We start from the raw sequence: 13,355 nt of genomic DNA on the forward strand, positions 1-13,355 counted from the left end.
AGATATTATTTTTAGGACGAGTGAATATTCAGATCATGAACGTAGTTAATTTGTAATATTGATAAAAAAAAATTCACGACTATTTAATAATATATATATATATATATATATGAACTGATTTTATTTATATTTATTCTTAGCATGCACACATATTGCACATATTTCACAATAGTTTGAGACGAAGGATTTAAGAAATGGAAAAGATTTTTTTTTTTTATATTAAGAATTTTTTAAGGATATTTGTTCACCTTTGAGATAGATTTAAATTATCCAATGTTTTTCAGTTTTAATTTTGAAGTGTAATTTTTTCAATAATTATATAATAGAGAATGTTTTATTCATATTTAGAATATTATAATGAACTAATTTTTTTTTTAGAATCAAGTTATTGGTAGAGTATTCATAACTTTATTTACAACTTTGTCGATGATTAATTTCAAAAGAAAACCTTACCAAATCAGATTTGGCAAACTCCCTCCTCCTAACTTTTTTTTTATATATATAAGAATTCGAACTCAAGATATCGTTTACATATATTGAATGCAAATCATTTAGTCCAATGATGTGTTTGTCTAAACACATGCTATTACGAGTATTAAAAAAGGGATTTAAAATGAATGAAAAATGATAATTATATCTTTTAAGTTATATTCTAAAGGTTATAAATAGAAAATTGCAGAATTTATTCTTCTCTAGGAATCACCGTCTCTTTAAAATATAAATATTGTGACTTTTCTTTATTTCTTCTCTATATTTACTTAATGATTTTTTCCTTTTGAGAAGTCATAAGTTAAGAGATAGGTAAGAGGAAATCCAACTGAATAGAAACATAAGTTTTATGTTTACTTTAGTTTTCAAGTATCTTTTTTCTTTTTAGTCTTCATGCATATGATCATTGTTAAGTCTTTTATAATGATATGTTTGTTTATCAAGTTTGACTTCCTAAAAGCTAGTGACAGTTTGAGTGAAAATTTTGAAGGAGTTAAAAGATTGATATAATTTTGGGGAACCAAAATATAATTTAATGTGTGTATATTTACTTTACAAAAATTTAGATAAAAAAGTTTGGGGAAATCATGTCCCCCTCTGCCCTTTATAGTATCCACCATTGTTAAAAGCAAACTAGAGGATCTTTCAGCATCCTTGATGCATTATTTTTTTTTTCAAAAAAATTCTTGGATATCAAGACATTTACAAGTAAGGAAAGTTAACATTGAAATTTGAATTAGGTTATCAAAGAAGTAGAGAAAAAATTAATGAAAAGATTAGGTATACAATGAATTAAAATATTGATCATGTAATTGTTAGAAATTGTTTGAATTGTAAATCAAATTTGTGCTCATGAATTTCATATATGTTAAGTTGGTAGACTTGAAATGATATGATATCAATTGAATATCGGTAATGACAAAGATATACATTTTTTTTTTATTGTGGTTAACTTATGATGTTGGAATATATTATTTTGAATTGGATTTTACGTGCTCTGGATAAGTTTGAGAAATCACTACCAATTTGGCCAACATAGGTTTAGTTTTGAATAGATGTGATATTTGTTTAATTTAAAATGAAAATAGTTAAGTTTGGCTATTTTTAGGATATTTTTCTAGTTTTTTAATATTTGAAAATTTGTTCAAACGACAATTTGATCTATATGATAGTCACAATTGAGTTATATTCTAATACTTCCTTTCTTAAGAGACACTGTATTACTTAAGCAACAAGTCTCATCGTCTATGAGATAACTCATTGCTAAAGCAAGAAATCGATGATGTCAACTTTTTTTTTCTATGGGTAGAATGTCGCTTGAGTGGTAATTCATTGTTGAGGTGAGGAAGAAGTCATATCAATTTTTCCTAAACCCTAAACCCTTATACAAAGATGAATAATTGTTGAATCAAGTTTTCTTATATGAAGTTAGATCACCCTTACCCTATTTTCTTCATAATATTTCTTTGCAAGAAAATATTTTAATGTAGTTATTGAATTGATAAATTAAGTTTTGAAAAGGAATTTTATTGATGATAAGAGGAATAAGAAAAGTTCCAATAGAAAAATATTGGAAGGGATAAATTACTTTAGTTATGGGTAAAGAGTTTCGTGTGAAAATTGTTTCTTCCGAAACCAAAGTGAATATGATTTTCCTAAAATTCGTCCCTCTTTTCCTTCAATATTTATCCTTTTGTAGATGATTAGAGCGTTGAATAACTTTTGGATCCACCATAAATTTATGTATGACCTTCCAAACAAATAGCTAAATTTTGGGGATAAGTTGTGAATCTCGCTGGAATCTCAATAGTACTGGGTTATTATTTTTGCGAATATAGCTGAGATTGAGTGAGAGTTTCTAGGGACCAATTCACTTAAGTCATCCATCATCCATTTAGAATGCAGGCATAACGCTCATGGAGTGGCAATTATAGCTTAACATGTAAGTCGTCTAAAGAACGGTCCCAATCATGTCATATCACTCGGCCTAGTTGCCCAAGACCCAAGACTATACACAAGCCCCCCATCCTTGAGCCAAGGAGATGAAGAGGCTTAAAGAAATACTCAATCTTTTTACCTTAGACCCATGACAGTACACAATCCAGGGAGGTATGTGACCTTGCTGTAAATATTGAGAGTTGTAGTGAATGTCTACTCTAGTCTTTAGAGCATTTAGTCTTTTGGATTAAGTGACAAACGATTGGAATTTTTCACTCTGTGAAGTTATACCCGTGTGAGCTTTCTTTATGCTCTCTTTAAGAGTGTTCCTTATTTCTTTTGAGAGTTCTTAATCCTATAGGGAGGTAAAGAAGGTGGTTTATGATACAAACCACCTTGACAAGCAAATGACTAAGGACACAACAGACATTTCATAATTACGTTAGTCATCTAAGCATACAAGACCAAATCCCACCAAACCTCAAGAGAGCCTCACCAGAAGAAGAACCAGCCATAAACCAGAATATCAGATGTTCTTCTTTCTAGTCTTTCCACAAGATAAGTTTATGTATATAAATTGGGCTCACTTTGAGGGTCTATATAGAAGAATAAGCTAGAGTAGGGTTCACTTTTCAATATTAAAGTACTAATACGATTCTTGTTATGTGGCAACTTGTTTTCACATTTGTGAAACTTTATCCTTCTTACTTTTACATTTTCTAAGAAAATTAAAAAGTTCATAGTTAAAAGTTTAAGTTTCTTTGAGTCTTCATAAGTGTTTTTCTTGTTTGTCTTGTTTAAGTTTTGTCATCATCAAACTTCTATTTTGGTTTAGCTTTCTTTTTTTAAACTCTTCTTGCTTGTCTTTAAATTTTCTTAAAGTTTTATTGGAGTTCTTTGTATGAACAAGTGTTAAGAGCTTTGACCTCTTTCACTTGAAGTGTTGCTACCAAGTGTATAATACCCTTTGGGAAAATTGCAAAACCTTTCTTGAGTAAATTTAACCTTTTTTCCATCATTTACCAAATAGTCTAGTGATACAAGTGAGTGAGTGCATTAAATTGATGTTTTTCACTAATTGTTTGCTTTCTTTTGTGCAAAATCATGGCTCAATTGTCTTCGGAATAATCTTCAAAGCCACAATCTCCTTAAAAGGCACACCTTTTGGGGGAGCTTGAGGATGCCAAAAGGAGCTTGGTCTACAAGGAAGAGGAAATGCGACAACTAGTGGAAGGAATGCAAAGGTTAGAAGATACTCAAGAGGGACTAGTTAGAAAAAGGAGGCGGGAACCTAGATGAGCTACAAGGTACCATATGCACTATGCAAGTCAAGAAGAAGAAGAAGAAGATTTGAGAGTGCAAAATTATGAAGCTAGGCACCATCATCAACAACCAAAGAAGTGATGGCAAATTCGTGAAGCTCTTCTTAGAATCATGTGAAAAATGATGCGGAAGCCATGGATGTGTATGTGCAAGATCCTCCTAGGAGCTATGGTGATCTTGAAGGTGCATGATATGTATGGAAGTAGGGAGGTTCGGCCAGCCCTATGGTAAGTGAGGAAGATGAAGATTAGAGCCTAGAAACTAGGTAGAAGCAAAGCTTGGCACAATGTTGGCAGCATAACTTTACTCACAATAATCTTGAAAAATACAAGAGATGACCTTCCCTTTTATAGGCTAATGGGCCGTGAAAGCTAAGCTAATTACACATGAAATTGGAGCAAAATGAAATGCAAATGACAAGGCACATGGCACATGGCCGGTCATGTGTGCTAAGGTTCTAGAAAGTGCACAAATCTAGGGTAAATCACATATGAGACAACTTTGTGCTTTCTAACACTACCCTAATTACTAAGCCACCCCTAATGGGCCTCCATGTAACATGTATAAGGCCTTCTCTCTTCCATTCGTGGCTGCATCCATTTGGGCGTGAATGTGCTTAGCCATTGACCTTGTAATAGGGCCTAGATGGTCTAGGCCTCCTCCTAGACGCTCCATGTGTAGCCTTCCCTCATCATGTCCTAGACACTCCCTTCTTGAGTCTAGACGCTCATCACGGTCTAGCCTTGGGTCTTGGCTTCCATGGTGAGGTGTGCTTGGCCCTCCTCCATCAAGAAGACCCCACCTTTTGTAAAATTACCTAGTTTTAATGGGGATAATGACCCAAATGTATATTTAGGATGAAAAGTTAAGGTAGAACAAGCTTTTAATGTGTATGAGGTTGAACAGGACCAAAAGGTTAAGTGAGTTTTCCTATAATTTGAGGACTATGCCATGCAATGGTGGCATCAAATTGTAATGGACACTGGGTTAAATAAGAGGCTAGTTGTGGTCTCTTGGAGTGATTTAAAGTTATGCATGTGTGTGTGGTTTGTTTCTCCTCATTATAGGAAGGAACTCTTGTTGAAGATCCAATGACTTCATTAAGGACCTAGGAGTATGAATGAATATTTCAAAGATTTAGAAGTTACTTTGACTAAAATCAATATGCATGAAAGTGAAGAGTAGAAGATAACTAGATTTGTGAGTGGATTAAGAAGAGAAATTCAAAATGTTATAGAACTTTATGAGTATACATCTTTGGAAAAATTGGTTTACCTAGCCATCAAGGTTGAATCACAACTTATACGAAAAACCTCTTTCAAACATACTCATAATGATGGATTTTACAACTCATCTTGGAAGGACAAAAATAAATTTCAAAATCAAGATATTCCTTCCAATTCCTATAAAGAATCCACCCCACAAACTTCTAAAGACAACCCTTCCCCTTCTAAAAATAAATCGCCAGCTAAAACCTCAAATAAAAAATGCTTCAAATGTAGGTTTTGGTCATATCGCTGCAAATTGTCCTAACAAAAGAACTATGATGGTAAAAGAGAGGATAGTCATTAGTGATCATATTCTAGGTCTAACTCTCCTACCCCTTCAAAAACCCATAGTGAAAATGAATGTGAGATACCTTGTGAAGGTGACTTATTGATGGTAAGACGAATGTTGGGTACCATTCAAAAACGTTTTGATGAAACCCAAAGAGAAAATATTTTCCACGCCCGCTGCCTTATCAACAACAAGTTATGTTCCATGATCATAGATGGGGTAGTTGTGCTAATATGGCAAGTACAAGAGTAGTGGAGAAGCTTGGATTACCCATTATCTCTCATACAAAGTCCTATAAACTACAATGGCTTAGTGAAGATGGTGAAACTATGGTTAATAAACAAGTCTTCACTTTTGCTATAGGAAAGTATAAAGATGAGGTTTTATGTGATGTTATGCCTTTGGAAGCAACACATATTCTATTGGGAAGACCATGACAATATGACAGAAAAATTTTACATGATGGTCATACCAATAAGATTTCTTTCAACTTCTAAGGGCACAAGGTTATATTAAAACACCTATCTCCCAAGGAAGTTAATGAGGACCAAGTAAAAATGAAAACCAAAAGAGAAAATGAAGAAAGTAAAATCAAAACCGGTCTCATCATCTCATCTCGCGCAGTCAAAACAATAATGTTGACCCATACAAAACTAACTACGCCTCCTAGGTATACTTCTTCCTTACCTTTTTCATTACCAAATCATTCTAAATATTTGACATCTTTGATAAATAAGTATAGGGGTGACATTCAAAAACCTCCTAAGGATTCTCACCTTCTAAAAGGATTTTCACAAACAAATCACTTCCTTCCTAAACATTCTCTACAAACATGGCCTGTATCAAAATTCATCCATGCGAAATCCCAAAAATTCATGAACATTAGTTTGATTAAAAAACCCAACGCTAGAAATATTTCTATTTGTCTTGTGAACAAACTAAATATGTTATTTATAGGAGTTCTAAATTTGAGGTCAAATTCTTTCTAACTTGGGGGGCATGATACAAACTACCTTGACAAGCAAATGACTAAGGACACAACAAACACTTAACAATTAGGACATTCATCTCAGCATACAAGACCAAACCCCACGAAACCTCAAGAGAGTCTCAGCAGAAGAAGAACCAGACATAAACCAGAATATCAGATGTTCTTCCTTCTAGTCTTTTCACAAGACAAGTTTATGTAAATAAATTGGGCTTACTTTGGGGATACAAATAGAAGTATAAGCTAGAGTAGGGTTCACATAGCATAAATTGGGGTGTACTTAGCATAAATTGGGCTTGTGCAAAACCCACTTTTCATGACAAGTGCACCTAGGTTTAGGGTTTTTTGACCTACCTTCTCGAAGGTTTCTCACAAATGATGCCCTACCCCTCTCACTACTTACTCCCCATGTCACTCTCTCCTATATAAAGGGTGTCTTGCCTCATGTAATTTACACATGGAATTTTGAATAGAAAATAAACTTTGTCAGAGTGTTTAGTGAGTTGAGTCTCCTATTATCTTTGAGTCTTATTTTGAGTGCACAACACCTCAAGTGGCAACTCTTCATCACTCCTCTTGGAGTATCCTGCCCCTCCAAGTGGTGTGACCACACTCTTACCATCAATAAGTTTTCTCTTATCTCTTCATCTTTTCCTTTTCTTCACCATGTGTCATTTCCCTTCCTTTTTATGATCATGTGTTCTTCTTTTCTCCTTTTTGGTTTCTATATTGTTTGTCTTTCCATTTATGTTCTTTAATTTTCGCACCTCATCATCATCACCTTATATTGTGTTTATCTATTTGCCCTCTAAAAGTGAACCTTCACGCTTAACCACTTGGTTAAGTTTGTGTCCAGTGGGAAACTTCTTTACATTTCTCACCATATTCTGCTTACAAAAAGACTCATAAACAAATGCTACCATAAAATGTGCATTCTTAAAATCAACTCACATTAGAAGGTGTAACTTGAAGAGGTTCTAATAGTTGTTGTAACTTGGAGAGGTGAGAATACTTATTATAACTTGTTGGTTAGTGGAAGTTCTTAAGCAGTTGCTTAAGGGAATTAAATGTAGTCCCAAGGTGAAATATGATAAATTATTTATGTTGATATCTTGTTTACTCGTACTATTGCTTATGTCTTAATTATTACTAATAGATAATTTGTTAGACGGTTGTTGACTTTTCTACGGCAAGTGCACCATATTGTCAGAAGTAATAATTTGTCTCTAAGGACGAATATCAAAACCACAAGAAACAATTGAATAATCAAGTAAAAAATTCAGTAAATAGAAAATAGAATAATAAATTTTGTTGGAGTTTGTTTTAATTGCAATGATTAATAAGAAAACAAGTCAAAGAGTTTGTTGCTTTAATTTGAAAAATAGGGATTGGGGTTCTTCTTTCTCATTCTTTTGTATTTTGATTAGCATGACAAACAATATTGTGTCCTTTGATTGATATTAAAGTCCATATAAAAATCATTTATATTGAATCCTCGCATATAAAATTATTAAGATGTCTCCTAAATATCGATTCCTTGCATATTTATAAAAATTTCCCATCATTAAGATCAGATGTTGATAGCAATTAACATTTCAAATCTATTCCTTGCATTCAAATATGTTAAGCATTATCGTTTGGGTCAGAAACTTAAAACTACTTTCCAGTCAAATCTAAATTTTGAGATCATGGTAAATCAAATATTACAAACAAAACGACAATACCAATCATCAATCAAGAACAAAATATTATGTTTAGATATCACCTCAATACATAAGAGTTTGAATAGAGTACTCCTAATCCCAAAGGGTAGATTTAGCCACACATGATGGTTGTTACAAACAGGGAGAGGAAGAAAAGAAGATCTAAGATGTTTCTCTATGACGGTTGTCTCCTCTAGGGTTTCAAACACCTCTTATTCTCCTAATTGAATTACAATTCACTTAATGGTGTTTTCCTCTCAATGTTATGTGTCTAGGGTTATGCCTCAAACATCCTATTTAGCCTAATTGGCTTGGGCTACTTGACTTCTTGTTTGGGCGTTATTGGGCTTGCCTGAGCGAGTTTCACGATAAAAGGCCCAATGCTTCTAGAGTAATCTCACTTCAGCTGGATCCTTGGGGGCTTCTGGCTTTAGGCGAGTTTGGACGAGCTTTGGTGAATGATGATGCGTTCCAACTTTTCCTTTATGGCTTTATATATTCTCCTTTTGCCCAATCATCTTCATTCTTCTCTAGAACCCTGAAATTAACACAAATTTGGAAATAAATCGTTTTATTCAAATTAAAATCACAAAATATGTAAAAAAGTATAAATTTATAAATTAAGGGTTATTTTAAATTTTTTTTATTAATTAATATCCATAAATTTCTATATTTTAATATGAAATATTACTAAAATGTAACACTTATCAATGATCCTACAAGAATATTTCTACTAGACGATTTATTAGATGATCTACTAGACAATTTACTTATTTCATTAGTTAAAAAAAAAAGTCTAAGACTCCATTTAGTCTCTTTCTCGAACCAACTATACCTACATAACTTTTGTGAGAATAAAAAAATAGAAAGATTTTAAAGAAGCTAAAATAAATAATTTAGAGACTAAAAATATATTATAACGAAATAAATTTATCTTAGGAAAAAAATGCACATATTAATAAGATTAATGCTATGTTTCATGGTGAGTAAAATAAAAATCTTAAAATAGTTAATATAAATGGTTTGATATACTTTTCTCAATAAAAGATTAATATTTGATCCCTAAGTTGGAAATAAAGTCATAATTAAGTGACCTTCTATTTTTAAATTTCTGCACCTATTATACAGGAAATTAATTAAATATTAAATAGAAGTATAATGTACCTTCTAATTTAAACTAAATATATCAATATTAAACTTTGACAATATTAGTGGATGGGAATATATGCATGTAGTGGGTATTTAAAAAAATATACTTAGATAATGTATATCTATAAATCTATAAATAAAGAATTTTAAGAAAATGGTACATTTCAATAAAATTGTTTTTTATGAATAAAAAAAAAGTTTAAAGGTGATTACTATATAAACATAGAAAAAATAATGCACTAAGTAAGGGCCCAACCGGGTTCGAACCGGTGACCTCTTGATCTGCAGTCAAATGCTCTACCACTGAGCTATGGACCCATTTGTCATTAAAAAGAATATTGAAGTTTTCATCTGATTTACAAATACTTTCAGAAATTAAAAATAGATAAATGGATAAATAAATTACAAATTATAAATTAATATTATCTTATACGTAAATTAAAAATAAAATTTTAAAAAATTCTACATATTAATTCATACGTAATCTATATTAGTTGAATAAAGATAAAGCTATTTTTTTTTCTCATTTTCATCGCTTACATTAAAAATTTCATCCAAACAAACTCTTAGTTGGAGTGAGCAGTTTGACAACTTTCAAGCAAATCTATAAATATAACAAATAGAAGGCACTTCCAGGGTAAGTTTTAAAAAAAATTCAAAAAGAAAAAAATTCAAATTTTAACTAAAAATAGCAAGCTGAAACTCATTCTGGGAGTGACAAGTGGCACTCTATATGACTTACACGTGTCCAAAATCCCATTTCTTTAAAAACTATCTTTCTTTATATACCCTTTCAGCCTTTCTCTCTCCTATTACTCAACTTCTCCGATCTCTCTTGGTTTCTTCTTCTCTGCGTTTCCTTTATTCTTCATTTCTGGGTTCTTCATTTCAGCCTTCTCCTTCTGCAGGTGACTATTTCTTCATCTCATTTACGATTTCTTTGTTCCACCGCATAAACATGAAAACTTATTTTGTTTTTCTTATCAAAGTTTCGTTCTTTTCATGTTTAGGATGAACTTTTTTCTTCTTTGGGTTTCCTGCACCGATCTTCTCTGGGTTTCCTGCGGTTCTCTCCTATTTCTCCAGGTTATTATTCTTCTTTTTGGGTTTTTCTTATCAAAGTTTCGTTCTTTTCATGTTTCTACCGTTTATTTTCCTCTTTGTTCTTCACATGCTTGATTCTGTGTTTTCTCATTTACGATTTCTTTGTTCCACAGCATAAAAATGAAATATTTTTTGGTTTTTCTTATCAAAGTTTCGTTTTTTTCATGTTTCTGATGATTTTTCTTCTTCTTTGGGTTTCCTGCGGTTCTCTCCTATTTCTCCAGGTTATTATTTCTTCTTTTTGGGTTTTTCTTATCAAAGTTTCGTTATTTTCATATTTCTACCGTTTATTTGCTTCTTTGTTGTTCACATGGTTGATTCTGTGTTTTTTTGTTACTTTTGACAGCATCAAAATGATATTCATCTACATTTCAGTTTCTGCAGCAACCGGTAGTGGAAGTGGAATGGATTTTCAAGCACCAAGGTGAGATATTTTCCTTCATGTGTTTGTCTGTCCTCATTTTTTTTTTCATTTTTCACTTTGCTGTTGATTTAATCTTTTCTGGAGTTTTTCCATCTACATTTCAGTTTCTGCACCAATCGGTGGTGGAAGTCGAATGGGATTTTCGTTCATATCAACCATGTTCAAGCACCAAGGTGGATAATGTTCATCTCATTTACGATTTCTTTTTTCCACCGCATAAAAATTAAATCTTTTTTTGTTTTTCTGATCAAATTTCGTTCTTTTCATTTTTCTACCGTTTATTTGTTTCTTTGTTGTTCACATGGTTGATTCTGTGTTTTTTTGTTACTTTTGACAGCATCAAAATGATATTCATCTACATTTCAGTTTCTGCAGCAACCGGTAGTGGAAGTGGAATGGATTTTCAAGCACCAAGGTGAGATCTTTTCCTTCATGTGTTTGTCTGTCCTCATTTTTTTTTTTTCATTTTTCACTTTGCTGTTGATTTAATCTTTTCTGGTATTTTTCCATATACATTTCAGTTTCTTTAGCAACCGGTAGTGTAAGTGGAATGGGATTTTCGTTGATATCCATCTTTTTTTCAGCATCAAGGTGAAATCTTTTCCTTCCTTGGTTCTCATTGTTGTTTTCATTGTTTATTTTTTTTTGCTGATAAAATCTTTAATGGTGTTTTTTTGTGTTTATTTCATAAATCTCATACATGTGTTTATTTTCTTTTAGGATCTTTATCCTAAGGCCAAAAAAAGCTTATGTTAAATTTGGTTGTGGATGGAGGAAATTTTGTCAGATACATGTACTGTGTGAAGACCACAAACTGATCTTTGAAAGTGGACTAACCCCAATTCATATGATGGTGTTGTTAGTGCTTCAAAATTCAATATTGTATTCAGAATTTATTTATAGATAGATGTAATTTCCAAATTGTTGTAATGTGGAGTATAGAAAATTAATTCTTTACTTTATTTTGGTTATCAATTTTGTTTTAAATTTTTATTCGCATTAATGTACTCTTCAGACAAACTTTAACCTTAAGATTATTCGCATTATATTATTCTTCAAAATTCAAATTCAAATCTATAAATACATTTAAAAGTCCAAGATCATTAATTACCTGACTTATTTTGCTGAATCAAATCTTCTTTTTCTGACTTATTTTGCTGCTGCCGCACACTTTTTTTCAAATTCCAAGATTATTATTATTATTATTATTATTATTATTATTATTATTATTATTATTATTATTATTATTATTATTAATCTGCAAATATTTAATTTTTGATATTTTCAAATTGTTTAATTCCAAGATCATTAATTACCTTTTTGATTCATATATTCTTTTTTCTAACTTCCCACTTATTTTCAATTCCCAGATAATCTTCAAATCTATAAATACATTTAAAAGTCCAAGATCATTAATTACCTTTTTGATTCATATCTTCTTCTGAATCATATCTTCTTTTTCTGACTTATTTTGCTGCTGCCGCACACTTTTTTTCGAATTCCAAGATTATTATTATTATTAATCTGCAAATATTTAATTTTTGATATTTTCAAATTTTTTAATTCCAAGATCATTAATTTTTTCTGACTTCCCACCTATTTTCCATTCCCATATAATCTTCAAATATTTAATTATTCATATTTTTAAATTTTACAATTCCAAAGATCATTAATTACCTCTCTGATTCATATCTTCTTTTTCTGACTTCTCTGCTTCTGCACAGTTATTTCCAATTCCCAGATTATTAATTACCTTTTTATTCATATATTCTTTTTCTGAGTTCTCTGCTTCTGCCCCATTTATATATTCATATTTTCAAATTTTACAATTCCAAGATCATTAATTACCTTTCTGATTCAAATATTCTTTTTCTGATTTCTCTGCTTTTGCACACTTATTTTCAATTCCCAGATTATTATTATTAATAATCTTAAAAAATTTTGATTATTCAAATTTTCAAATTTACAATTCCAAAAGATCATTAATTACCTCTCTGATTCATATCTTTTTTTTCTGACTTCTCTGCATCTGCAAACTTATTTCCAATTCCCAGATTATTATTATTATTTTTCAAATATTTAATTTTTCATATTTTCAAATTATACAATTCCAAGATCATTAATTATTTTTTTATTTGTATCTTCTTTTTCTGACTTTTCTGCACACTTATAATTCCAAGATTATTATTATTACTAATAAACTTCAAATATTTAATTTTTCAGATTTTCAAATTTAAAATTTAAAATTTAAAAATTTCAACAACATTATTAATATTAATTACCTTTTTTTTATTCATATCTTCTGCCACACAATATTTGGGATTCCAAGATTATAATTATTATTACATTTGGTTCAAAACTTTTCTAAACTTCTAAGATCTGACACTCCCATTTTCATCCTAAATCCTTAATCTAACATGTTCCCACATAAAAATTAGGGGTACATAATAATAGTCAAATATTTTCATTCCTTGAAGTCATCTTTATCATCAAGGGGAATTGGTTTGTTCCTCCAAAACACAGCAAGAATACTCTCACCGAGCTGCATGAAACCATACTTTCAGTAAACTTAGATCTGATATTAAACCTTTACCCGCATGCGTTGCATTGATTTTTTTGTTTCTATTACCTTCTTGGCTTAAGTCATTAATGTTGTTTCTGTGCTCTTTGTATCCAACCT

At 31.1% G+C, this 13,355-nt stretch overlaps 1 long non-coding RNA gene and 1 other non-coding gene across 2 annotated transcripts; one reads left to right on the forward strand and one right to left on the reverse strand.

Annotated features, from left to right (window-relative positions):
* Positions 1 to 9,393: 9,393 nt before the first annotated feature.
* Positions 9,394 to 9,465, reverse strand: TRNAC-GCA (transfer RNA cysteine (anticodon GCA)). The gene has a single exon. It is a non-coding gene; the product is annotated as a tRNA-Cys (tRNA).
* Positions 9,466 to 10,774: 1,309 nt separating this feature from the next.
* LOC137819766 (uncharacterized) lies at positions 10,775 to 11,286 on the forward strand. Its single transcript, XR_011082389.1, has 3 exons — positions 10,775 to 10,848; positions 11,013 to 11,090; positions 11,206 to 11,286. It is a non-coding gene; the product is annotated as an uncharacterized lncRNA (long non-coding RNA).
* Positions 11,287 to 13,355: the final 2,069 nt, after the last annotated feature.

The sequence above is a fragment of the Phaseolus vulgaris genome, chromosome 10 (genome assembly GCF_000499845.2).
Source record: "Phaseolus vulgaris cultivar G19833 chromosome 10, P. vulgaris v2.0, whole genome shotgun sequence".
Lineage (NCBI taxonomy): Eukaryota > Viridiplantae > Streptophyta > Magnoliopsida > Fabales > Fabaceae > Phaseolus > Phaseolus vulgaris.